General features: G+C 42.5%; 1 protein-coding gene across 1 annotated transcript in view; it reads right to left on the bottom strand.

Annotated features, from left to right (window-relative positions):
• The window catches only part of LOC141439925 (neurotrimin-like), a 136,554-nt gene extending 130,092 nt beyond the window's left edge, over nt 1–6,462 (bottom strand). The window contains exon 1 of the mRNA XM_074104387.1: nt 5,963–6,462. The gene's annotated coding sequence lies outside the window, so the exon portion shown is untranslated. The remainder of the gene's footprint in view (nt 1–5,962) is intronic.
• Nucleotides 6,463–12,943: the final 6,481 nt, after the last annotated feature.

Raw genomic sequence — 12,943 nt, 5'->3', positions numbered from 1 at the left:
TAGGCCTCCCCAAGGCTCTACACTCAGACCGATCTTGTGTTTTCCGCATCCACTGAGATCCCGCGATCTTAATCAGGTCGTCGCTCCATCTTGTTGGAGGCCTACCGACAGCTCTTCTCCCGGTCCGCGGACGCCATTCGAGAACCTTCTGACCCCACCGGCCATCAGTCCTGCGAGCAATGTGCCCCGCCCACTGCTACTTATTTTTTTTTCTTCGGGCTATGTCGGTAACCTCAGTATACATACTTACGAGCAATAAAAAAATCCTAGTCGGCAAGAAATTCAGTTAGGTGAATGTAATAAAATTTTGTTACTATAATTGATCATCGTCGTTTGTAGCATAATAAGCGAGTGCTAAACAAAGCCCCCCAGCGCACCATTACGGCTGGTGTGAAGGCCCGATCTCCTTTCGTATTCATAAGAAAATAAACTGTTTTTTGTAGTGACAGAACCCCGAGGATCGCGTCCACGCGGCCCTTGACATCGACAAATGAAATTCTGTCGCGAACCATCATTCCGTCTCCAACGTATTTATCAGAATTCTATGTTTTTAAAAGAAAGTTCATTTACGGACTGACTCACGTTTAGAGTTTTCACGAGGCAATGCCTTTTCTGAGATGTTGTGTTCGAAACATTCGATTTCGGTTAGTTTTTCGTGAAATTGGAGTTTTAATTTTACTAGAAATTCTGCCGAAACTAAAAGCAATTGGAGTCTTGGAGTGACTCCATCGCCACCGCATTTGCCAATTATAGAGGTTGCTAAGGTCACATGAAATAAAGTACATAAATACCAACTTCACTTTAGAGCTATCGAACTATCAATTTATTTAAAAGTCGAGTCTAGGAATTGACCACAAATACATAATTTATCATAGCTAAAAAATGAATGCAAGTTCAAAAATTATATAGTAAAAATAACCCTCTGATTTCGACCGAAACTAAAATACAAACCGAAATTTGGTTTCGGTTAGACATACTGAAAAATTTACTAAACAGAGATAATGTACTACCTGCCATCTTACATCAAAATATTCTACCTCAACCGACGGTAATAACGCAGGCTAAACACAGTGGCTAGTAACTGAATTTTGCGCCATTTTCGTGGGGCTACATCAAAAACTACGCAAAGCACTAACCGACTTAATGACTCAGCCATTACTGCAGACAATTTGAGCAACAAAATGGAGCAGTTACTCCATTTCCAGCTCTTATTATTAGCTTTTTCCATTTGCAATGTTATTTCCAATTCAATTAGGTCTGAAACAACTGTAGCGCAGGCTTTGCGTGAGCTCGGCAGCCGGTACTACAGTCCGACTGTCCGGCGAAACAGCCGGTCGCAGTGCCGGTCGTGCCGGACACGGCCGATATCGAATCACGCACCCGGCAGCACACGGCCGACATTGAATATTGGACACATCACACTCCGACCAACCCCACACAATACCAAATTACATCTACCTAAACGCCAGTTAGTCGAAATTTAATCGAATATCATGATTTTGCACAGCTATTGTGTTACAATAGGTATGTAGTTATTTCATCAATCGGTATTTATCATTTTATGAGGAGTAGGCTTTTAATACAATTGCAGGTTCAACCTTTTACAATCTCACAGAAACCTGACAAATTGTAATTAAGATTCTTACAAATTTAACGATATTTCTCAGAAATGTAATTTGTAAAGAGTACCTGTTTCCCGAGGTCTCCGCGGTCGGAAGCTTTTGAAAGTACTTTAGATGCTTTAGCGAACTTTCAATGTATTCTGACTTTTGTTTAGATTTCCAACAAAAGTGTAACAATGGCTTTGATCGTTGTTATTCAAGAGCCTACACATGCCAGCACAAAGAAATTTTTTCTCGAAGAAATATTCCTTATACGTTTACTGGTTCTATGATCACAGTGATCTTCAAGCACTACTTAGGGATTTATAAGGCATGTTAAATGGCGAAACGATTTCCCATCTCAACCCGACCGCGTCGTGACGTAACACTCGTCGAACCTGTCCCCCTTCCGCACTTCTAATGAAGAGGCACGTGACTTTCAACGAAAAATTTATTCCAAAAACCTCCCACACTTACATTTGACGCGTGTTTGCAAATATATTGTCGGGAAACGCAAGCACCCCGCCGATGATAAAGGGACTTATGAAAACGTCATGTTATCATGAACATGACTCGCTATCTGATATCGACATGGCATTCGGTACAACAATGAAAGGCTGGCGAACAAAACGTACGTGAGCGAGAATACGTCGGGCGGAAACATAACGAGAGGAAAATTGTTTTCTTTCGGAGCTGAGGCGGCGGCAGGCGCGAGCGCTGTGCGGGGCCATCAAATATTGTTCCGTTACATGACTTCAGCTGAACAAAATTGCCCCCGGCCGTGAAATTAAAGCGTGTTCCAATTTGTCGATGCGATATCGCCGTAATCACTGTGTTATTACGCGACGTCCCGACTGGACATTACTGTTAATAACGGGGCTGTGAAAATGATATCGTAATTCCGACCAACAAAACGTGACGTTTCTGGGACAAACAAGGCTGTTGATGAATAATGAAAATGCGTATCGCGACACGGCGGATCCGACGGCGACGGCCGAGTAAGAGGATAATTTTTCAAGGATATTTTCTGAAGACACGATTCTAATTTCGGGAGTCTCTCGCGCCACGCCTTTTACGGACCGTTTTCATTTGGGTGAGGAACGAGCTAATCATGGCGGGGGATCGACTTAATCGAACCGCGCACTAATAAAAAAACCCAGCAGGTTAATAAAGTTGTGCCCGAAATCCAATTAAAACGTAGTCGATTCGAAATTAAATATACCGCAGGCGATAGCGCAAAATCTAACTTCGAATTCGGTCCAACGAATTGCATTTGGCATCGAGCATGGGACCGTTTGTCCTTTATTGAATGGGGACATGCACTTCGGTTTAATTTGAACCGGACATCGTTCGTGTTATTTGCATTTCAAATCGCTTTTCATTGCGTCAGATTTATCTGTACGTGTTGTAGTGCTATGCTCGAGGAGCTCAGAGGCAGGTCTTATCCGTCGGATTAGTGTTCGGGATGGGACGGAAACCTCGTGGCCGGGGCGCTGAGTGCCGTGCGCGGGATTAGCGAATGTAACGCGCTTCGAGCCGTGCGCCAGGACACAGAATAGTGTAGTACAGTACCTCTACAGATACTGGCACAGGATCACAAAATACGTTTACAAGGAACTGAGCAAGTTGGACATTCTTTAGGTAAGCAAAATAATCGCAATAACAACATGTGCACCAAATGTTTCCGCAGGTAAAATAGCTTGCCAAGTTTCATAAAACCCACTTCACAATATCCAATAGAACGGAGTTCACAAAAGAAGCGTCCCTCTATAAAATTCTTGTTAAATTGTTGAGTTGTCGGAGGCTGACAGGGAGGAGGGTCGGCCGCACTCAAAGGGTTTCCGTGATTTATCCACAGTCGTAAAAACACCGCGATCGAATCAGCGCCCATTAATTTTCAATCACTACATAAGTTATTGTGAAACGTGACAGGTGTTCTACATAAACGCACGACACGACAAAACGTGGCCATGAGAGTGTAATTAATAGAACGTGAAAGCGATTTGAACAAATAAACGGTGGGCGATTGACAAAGCTGGTGATTGTATCGGTTTTTCATTTGGAAGGCGTCGGGGCGCGGGTCCGGCTGGATGGGAACTATTAGGCGAGTTGTCGCGCGGATAGCATCGCCGTCGCCGGCTAATGGCCCTATTACGGCTGCCCGAGACATTATTGTAGCCCGACGACCTATGTGGACAATACAGCTTTGCCCGCAAGACACCCGACTCTTTAGTATTCAACTACCAGCCGCACTGCCGACGTCGCTAAGTAACAGTAATAATTCCAGCATACAGATTTATTTCAGCTTCGTTTGCAACACGGCGTACACAAGCCATTTCTCATTGAACGTGTACGATTTGATTATGAATTTTGCTGAAAGAGCAATATTGCCTCGTGTAATACCCCGAGAGGGGACTTAGTTCGTTTGCCTGTATATATTTGGGTGGGAGGACACTCCAGCACCCTCTTTAGGATTAGGGGCTCAAATATTTCACTTCGTATTATGAAACTGTAACACCGTGAAAGCTGGCACACGGGTCGCTAAATATTAATTAACAGCCTTAGAATAACCTTTTACACGCGGATGAGATGAAGTCACCTTATCTCCGATTGGTAATATATCTCTTCGCAAAGTGGATAAGAAAGTTTTCGTTTAAGCAACCAGCGCTGCTAACTGTAGTAAGGCAGTCGCAGCACGCGGCCAGTGCCATCAATTTAAGCCTTGACTCGAATTGTTATCCGATTCCTCTAATACAATTTAGTGTCCTCACTGAGTTGAGGAAACCATTTAACTAGCACTCGGGCGAGTTAGCGAGTTGTGTTGACGGCGATGTAATTTGTTACGGCGAATAATTTGAGGACTCGTTTGTTCGCAGTCGGACCGCTCCTCGGCCATCATTTCATTATTTTAACGGAATATTCTTCCGCCGACTCCGTGCCGATTGTGCGCCCGTCCGATTGTGCGCTCGATAATTAATTGATAGAAGGATCCTTTCAGGCCATGTAATTAATTTCGAAGATTGCCAGGAACGACTGCAAATTCTACCAATTTCGCGAGCGATTCGTTAGATCCATTGGCACAGCACCGCGGCCGTATGTAGGTCAGCGCGCCGCGTCGTATTTTCTGGAGTGGCCGCTGAGATAGGGCGTCCAGAACAACAGCCATAACTCTATCCCCGAGCTTTTAGTGTAACATTAAATCACATCAGGAAACAGTGAAGGTTTAGAACGTCGGCGGCGGCTTATCGGGGCCCCCGGGAGCGATCCGCGTGCGACGCCGCGCGCTGAGAGATAACTGCCGCGAGATAGCGGACAAAGCGGACCACCACTTATCGCGATGAGATTTTATTCACTCATACCGCGGCGACAAGCTCTGCCTACAAAGAGCGCGAGGTCGATGCCTAACGCTAAGGGAGTTTCAGTTCAGTTCATGGAGTACATTCCTAAACAAATGATAATAAGGGCTATGAAAATTTATATCGGAGTCCGGGACTCGACACCTAGATTTATCGTTCAGTAAAAGGTTAAACGGTTCTGAAATGTGTTTGAGGTCTCAATGAACTTAGCGGAAGGACGAAGACGCCATTTACCCCTTCGAACGGCGAGTGACGTCGGCTCGGACTCCCACTATAAATGGGGTTATTCGAAGCCAATTCGAGTCCGCATATTAGTTTATCGCGTCCCCTTGGAAGGGCTAATCCCATTCAACCCTCGGTAAAGCGATTCCCGTCGCGCGCGCCGCCTCAACCTGCAATAAGGTTATAACTATTTCTCGAAGCCTCGGCTATTGAGATTGCTCCTTCTACCGGCGGATTAAAACGGTCGCCGCTGCTCAGTCGGCGGCGTCGGCGCAGACTGCGGGATCGGATTTGCGTCGAGTTCTCTAAGTTTTAATAAATTAAATTTTCCTCAGGACGTTCCGCTGAAACTTTATTTTAATAGCGTCCTTTGTTTTCGCTGCGAGAACAATCCGAGCCGTCGCCTGTCGCACCCTTTACTTCGCGAAGTTCGCTTTTGTCGGTGTTTTCGACGTTAGCGTTCGGCTGATCGCGCGCCGGTGCCTAAGTAATTACGGGGTTGATCAAATAGAGTGTGTTCTCGGGAGATTGTATGTTTTATTCAGGGGTACTGTCGGGCGGCGGTGGCGCTGGCGTGGTTGCCCGCTCTTCATTAAGCCGCGGCCGCGAGCCGAATGCAAATTCCCGCGATAACACGCCAGCGATTTTAATGCAGGCTACTACGCTTTTATGAATATTTGAATAAGAAACTTTACAACGCTCCGTTTTCGCGAGTTCACTAGACCGTCTCTGAAAGTTTTCCTTTGACCGTAGAAAATGCGAGTAAAATAATTCAGGGGTTACCTGCCGGGGCGCGATGTTATCGCCGCTTTGATCCGCAGATGGCAGATAGCCGGCGTCCGACCTGACCCGGCTCACTGCTGCGTCCAGAAACTACCTCATTATCACTTCACATCCTTAGAGAAATATACTCGTTCAACATTCACGAATTCAAGCTAGTCACTGTCAACTCTCCGGTCAGATACCTAATTCAAGTCACTGTCGACAACTAGAAACTGTTTTCGCAAAAACTTACACCAAAAGAGTTCCGAGGGGCGCGCTAGGAATTCAGAAGCTGCGAGAGACGACGCTTAATAGTTAAAGTTTGAAAGATGAAGTTACGCAGCGAACTTTGAAACATCTCAGAGGTGAAGTCGGGTTTGTTTACGCGCGGCGTTCGGGAGTCGGGCGCGTTCAGAGCGCGGGGAGCGTTCGGTCGGCGCGTCTATGGCGCGGCAGACGCGCGGGGTCGCGGGGGGCGGGGGGCAGCATCGCACACGACCGGCCCGCGCTCGCCGTCCGGGCTACTGGCGCGGCCCCGGCCGGCGCGCGCACCCCGCCGCGCGCACGCGCGCCCCGACCCTCCCCCCACACACAAACGATCGCTCCGGACCCATACATGATTTTTATATCTGCGCTGTTGTGACATTGAAATTCAATTTTGAATTTTCCAACGACCGAAGACGAGCGACGGCCCGACGTCCGATTTAAAACGGAAATGTAGAGTTGATTCGAGTCACGATTGATTACGCGCGGCGCCCGCATCGGTACCTGTGCGTCTTCACAATTTTCCCGCAGAAGTCTCGGTCCCGAGGCGCCTGCAATGTTTTTGTAAATTCAGATATTCGATAAGCCGCGCAGTATCGATGCGACGCGGTCGTGGCTCGTAACAGTTCCTCACAAATGGCTACGCTTCGGAATTTAATTTCGCGCATTTCTTTTACGCTATTGGATATTGTAAGGATTTGCGGATTCCCTTTATCCCTACGTATTGAGACGCAATTTTTTCCGTGCCTCTGCGGGGAGGGGCCAGCGCTTTTCAATTGTACTCCATTGTTATATAATTGCGGCACAAAAATTTGAGATAATTTGCGGCCACTTGCTGTTTCAGGGCTACAGAGGCAATTAGGCCCCAAAGGTTCTGGAATAATATGAATAATTTGGTTTTCTGAACGAAGACTAACATTATTTGTAATTCGCAGAAGCGGCGTGGACGTAAAATCTCAGCAGGGCTACTACGAAACTCTAAACTCGAAGTTCGTGTCGTGCGGTCCTTCTCGCTCTTGTATTAAATAGTGTAAGTGTCAGAGGGACCGCAGGACACGAACTTCGAGTTTAGATTGGTTTTTTGGAATCTTTTTGTATTTTTTATTTTAATTCCAAATTTTTACTAAAACATAAACAACAAAAAGCTTCCAAAAAACCAATCTTAATTTGATTGCTTAGAAACGATATCTCTTGTCCGGGTGAGCGGTTAGTTCCAAAGGAATGCCGAAAAAGTTTGAGGGCTTACGGCATAGATGTCGCTAGCGTCGCTGCTTAAGTGACTAAGTAAGAAACACAAGCTGAGATATAAGGTGCATAGGGAAATTCGTGTCGGTACCGTTGACCATCAGTGGTGTAGCGGTATAGCACGCGGTACGGATTACCGAGGACCTGGGTTCGATTCCCAGTGATGGTCTTATTTTTCTGTTTTTTCTGTGCATCTATATTTCAGTTTGTATTTTCAATTTCGAGTTTAGAGTTTCCTAGTAGCCCTGCTGGCGTGGGCGAGGACAAGCTACAAGCGATCACTAATCTGATAGTCCTGAGAACTACATTACCGGCAGTGAAGGACAAAACTCACGCGATACTCAGTATAAGGTGAAACGCCTTGGTGAGATCCCTTTTAGGGATAAGTTCGCCTTTGTACTGTTTTGTTCTGTTGTTTTCTTTTTGTGTTTTATGTACAATAAAGTATTTACATACATACATACACCGATGTGCGTTCAAGAGGAATATTTACGCCCACACACCATCATACACATGAAATGTAACTTTTACTGGATTAAGCAATTCCTTGGAAGTTCTTCCAGGAAAATAACATGATTATTCAGAAATAGACTTATGTCTATGTGGTTTTCTTTATAGAACAAAATATTTATAGACATCAAAAAGAACACTGACTCTTAAAATAATAAGTACACATATTACAAAATCATTTGATGATGCCGAAAAGGAACTTGACTCGGCATTGTGCTGCAAAAAGTATACGTGCCTATTTCAAGCATCTGAAGGAAAAGGGAGGACCTGAAGGACCTGTAGCGTTTTTAGGATTCCGAACCTCAAAAGGAAAAAACGGAACCCTATAGGATCACTTCGTTGTCCGTCTGTCTGTCTGTCAAGACCCTTTTTCTCAGGAACGCGTAGAGGTATCAAGCTGAAATTCATATCAAATACTCAGGTCTACTATCCCTTGGAGCTGTGAAAAAATCAAATTTCTAAGCCAACGCAATCAAAAGATACCTACACCCGTTTATGCTGCAAATTTTCGACACTCGCAAGGGAATGAAAACCTACAGGGTACTTCCCCTGAACTCAGAATCTGGAAATTTGGTACGAAGCAACGTCTTTTAGTACAGATAAAGAAAAAATATCGAAAATCATATATTTTTAGGTACATCATATAATAAACATATTTTGAACATGACCCTACCGTGAGACTCACTCTCACGTCGCGTGGCTCCGAAGACGAAGGGCTACGGATTAGCCCGAAACATGCCGAGCTAAACTCGATTTAAGACGTGAGTTATCCGGGTCAATATATTTAAAAAACATATTTTTAATAATTTTAAACTTATTACCCTTTTCCTCATACGCGTACTCGTAGAGGTATCAAATTGAAATTCATATCAAATACTCAAGTCTATAATACCATAACTCTTACTTATATAACTACTGGTTTGTACGGAACCCTCGGTGCGCGAGTCCGACTCTCACTTGGTCGGTTTTTTTTTGAAGTGAAACCTCACTTTTCATATTTCGTCTCTACTATCCTAGAGACGAATAAAAGAAAAAGAAATGGACACAAGAACAGTTAAGCAGACAAAATTAATCAAACGCTACGGCCTAACGCACAAGCAGAGAGAGTGCCTCTTTTTAGCCTTAGCCTACAGCGTTTTTTTTAAGCTAGAGTAAGTTACTCAATACGACAAAAGATTTGTTCAGACGTTTTATTTTTGTTTTCATGTTTTTTTTGTTTTGATGTTGCCTTTTATTAAAATCCGTGCATAAACAATACTATAATGTTGTCTATTGCTTAAGTAATATACAGTTTTACAGTTTTGTATTTTTTTTTGTTTGTGTCCTCCAACTTTTTCCTACCTTTTACAAGCTTTTATTTTACTTTACTTCGTATATTTATTTGTTTGTTTCAAATTCTCCAAGCTAATTTAGATAACCTTTCAGTGATCAGATGGACTAAAATTTTAGTATACATAATTTGTATACTACAATACACATGCCTCCTGTGGTCCTTTGACCCACGTCCGGTGGTCCGGTGAAGATACAATAATCTGGCAGTAGGCCCGGCCAGGGTGGTCACCGCAGGAGGCAACTCCTTGACGGTAAACAGTATCGACTTAACTTAGTACCGAAATGGAGTTTGGTATAGTAGCAAAATGCTTGCATCAACATTTTAGGGGGAGGGCGGCGCGGAGCTGGCGCTGCCAAGAGCGCAGTCAGCGGCACTGACATTTTTTTTAAAATATTAGTTTAAAATATACAATTTTACTCGCAAATGTGATGAAAAACATTGTGTGTCGTACGGATGGTACTAGAATTACGAACATCGACTCATTAAAGCCTTCAGTCTTCGAGTACGGGCTTCTAATAGACTCTCGTCGTTCGTAATAAAATTACTTATTTACCGGCCTTAAGACACAATGTACTATTAAATATTTTAAGCCCGAGAAGAATTACAATACAATACAATACAAAGACTCTTTATTGTACACCAGACATAGTAAGCGATACAGAAAACAGATACACAGAAAAAATATTACAAGGTGAGCAATAGGCGGCCTTATCGCTTAAGAGCGATCTCTTCCAGGCAACCTTTTTTACAGAAAGAAGGAAGGACTAGTTTACAACAGGTGGTGCATCAAAGTAGATAAGAAAATTCTGAAATGCTGAAGAATATTTTTTTACTATAAGTAAATCAGGCTTAATCACAGGCACTACCCACCACGCCCCCCTCCCCCCTTCTAAAGCGCAGATACATCACCGCGAATATTCGCTGATGTGTGGGCTGACCAGATTGGCTGCTCGGCGTGACTCAATTTGTGCGTTCCGGTCGGAAAACGCGATTACCTCATGGAAACTAAGTTACTAGAGGTCGGTGGGCCACCTGTTACTTCCTGTATCTGGGGTTCGATGCTCCGATTGCCACCACATGAAAATTTACCTTACATTTATACTAGTCAAAAGAAAATAAGAGCCATTGGAGTTTCATCGGTTTTCTATCTGAAACAAGACTATTTTTAGAAAAGGAATATTTTAAAGAATTATATTTATTAGTATTTTCGTTTTAATAATGAAACTCAAGTGGTCCTTATTTTATTTTGGTTGATTGACGGAAAAATGCCATGGCGCAGATTTAATGTTAACCAAGTTACACTTTAGGTTCTGTATAACGATTATTTTTAGGATTCCGTCTTCAAAAAGAGTAAACGGAACCCTTTAAGGATCACTTGCGTGTCTCTATCCGTCCGTCCATCTCACAGTCCATTTTCTGCGAAACTGCCGAACTGATTAAGTTGTTATTGGTACATTCGAAGGCATAAATATCTAATTGACCTTATTTTTATTATCTAAGGAAAGAAATGTCGTCATTTTTTACTAAAATATATGAATACAAATACTAGATTATTTATTTGTTCACAGAGTACAGTCAAGGGCACCTACAGATATCGACACGGCCAAAGTTGCAAAAATATGTATACACGGCCTTAATGTTAAGTGCATAAAGTAGTGTATACATATTTTTGTAACTTTGGCCGTGTCGATGTCTTTACCCTTGACTGTACATGAAGTGTTAAAAAAAAAGAGTTGTTGCTCTATGTTGCGCCACAAGGCATACAAATTGTAGACTTAGTCAATGAAACTCCTACACACAATGGCAACCTTGCATTAACTAATTAATGATTATAATCATTTTAAAAATCTTTTATTGTGTTGTAAGCTTTTTTAACCAGTAATTTACTCTTCAATTCATTAAAATGTTATTCTGGTGGCCATTCCGAGTATACAACAATACAATACAATACAGTTGCTAAATAATGCGGTATGAGAAGTTAGGGCGCTAATTTTATTCTTGAGGCGTAAGCTATTAAAACTATAAAATAGGTGCAGATTTGATCTAACAAAAATTATCATTTCGTAAATATTAATTTAATATTAATAGTACAGACAAGGAAAAGTTAAAATACGTAATTTTTGAAAATGTGGTTTTCATGAATCAAGATTGTGGATTCCACACAAGGATGTTTATGGACGGCGGTGATCTCTTACCAGGAGACCCATTTGCTCGTTTGCCATCCAGTTGAATAAAAAAAAATGCATCTTTCTTGAGCTCTAAATACCAATTTTGTCAGTTGAATTAGCCCAGAATATAATTCCATACCTGTGAACCGATGAGACAAATAAAAAATATTTTGTATTTGTATTTGTATGAATATCGGGACCATTACTAATTACCCTTAAAGTTTGAGGTTGTATCAAAAATACACGCTGTATTTAGCTAACCATATATCTGTCAAAAAACTTTTGCTTCCTAGTATTGGCATACTATTTTCCGAAAACTACATAATACGTCACTAAAAATCTTATTTCAAAACAAGCGCTGTCATTTAGTAGGGTGAACTGGGGTTGTAGGATTGTAGCTATGGGGTTATTGAAACCATTGGGCTTCTAAAGCTAGTAGCCCATTATTATGGCTTCTCGGAAAGAGATTAACATTTATTTGGGTTAACATTACATTCCCTTTGAGCTTAAAGGTAGATTACGTAAAAGTCACATATTACAATCATGAGCTAGGTTAATAATATGAGTTGATCTGATTACAAGCTTTTTATTTAGATTCACCTGTCCCGTTGTCTGTCCGTCTGTCTGTCTTGTAAGATCTTGCAAGTTAAATTTAACCAACTTCCAGTAAGCAGATTGATTTGAAATTTTGGAATACTTATGTAAATCGCGTGACAATACATTTAATCTTGTAGACTACTTGATATCCTGGTAGTCCAGCCAAGATCGTCTCCACAGTACGGAACTCTTCTCCGGTTAATAGCAGCTTGAAATTTGGTATACAATGCAGTTGGGTGACAATGCAAGTGCAGTCAACAAAAAGTACAGTCAGCATAAAAATGAAATTTTTATGGTTAGGTTTTTTTTTTAGCTGCTGTACTCTTAACATAGTGATGGTCGCCGGTTAAGGATCAGTAGCGTACCTTTACGAAAAAAGTATGGTGGTTCGTCCTCCTTGCCATCCTCTGAAGTACGCAGTTAGTAACAGAAAATGGTGCTTATTCTTTTATTTGGTCTTTTAACCATCTTTTACGATATTTACGGGAAGGGATGGTCATTATCATCACCATCGGCCAAATAAGGTTCACTGGTGGGCCTCCCCCAAATACGCCACTATCTTCGGTCCTAATCAACCCTATCCATCAGACTTCTTCCCTTTCTACGTTTTTCACTAAGTCATCAGTCCAATCTTGTGGAGTGCTTAATCACGCTGCGTCTTCCGGTACCTATCCATGAAGAATACATTGAGCATCTAGTTCATTCACGCAATGTGCACCACCCACAGCCCCTCAACTTTGGAAAATCTTCAGGCTACGTCACTTATTACTTTTCTGCTCGGTCTTTAATTAAGCTTGGGAAGACATGACCTATTCTAAAGCTGCGTTGCCACCAAAGATGTGCGAGGATGTGTTTCAAGGATGTGTTTTTCACTCATTCTGAGAG

Source organism: Choristoneura fumiferana, chromosome 21, assembly GCF_025370935.1.
Source record: "Choristoneura fumiferana chromosome 21, NRCan_CFum_1, whole genome shotgun sequence".
Classification (NCBI taxonomy): Eukaryota; Metazoa; Arthropoda; class Insecta; order Lepidoptera; family Tortricidae; genus Choristoneura; species Choristoneura fumiferana.
This window is presented reverse-complemented; position numbering and strand designations above follow the sequence as displayed.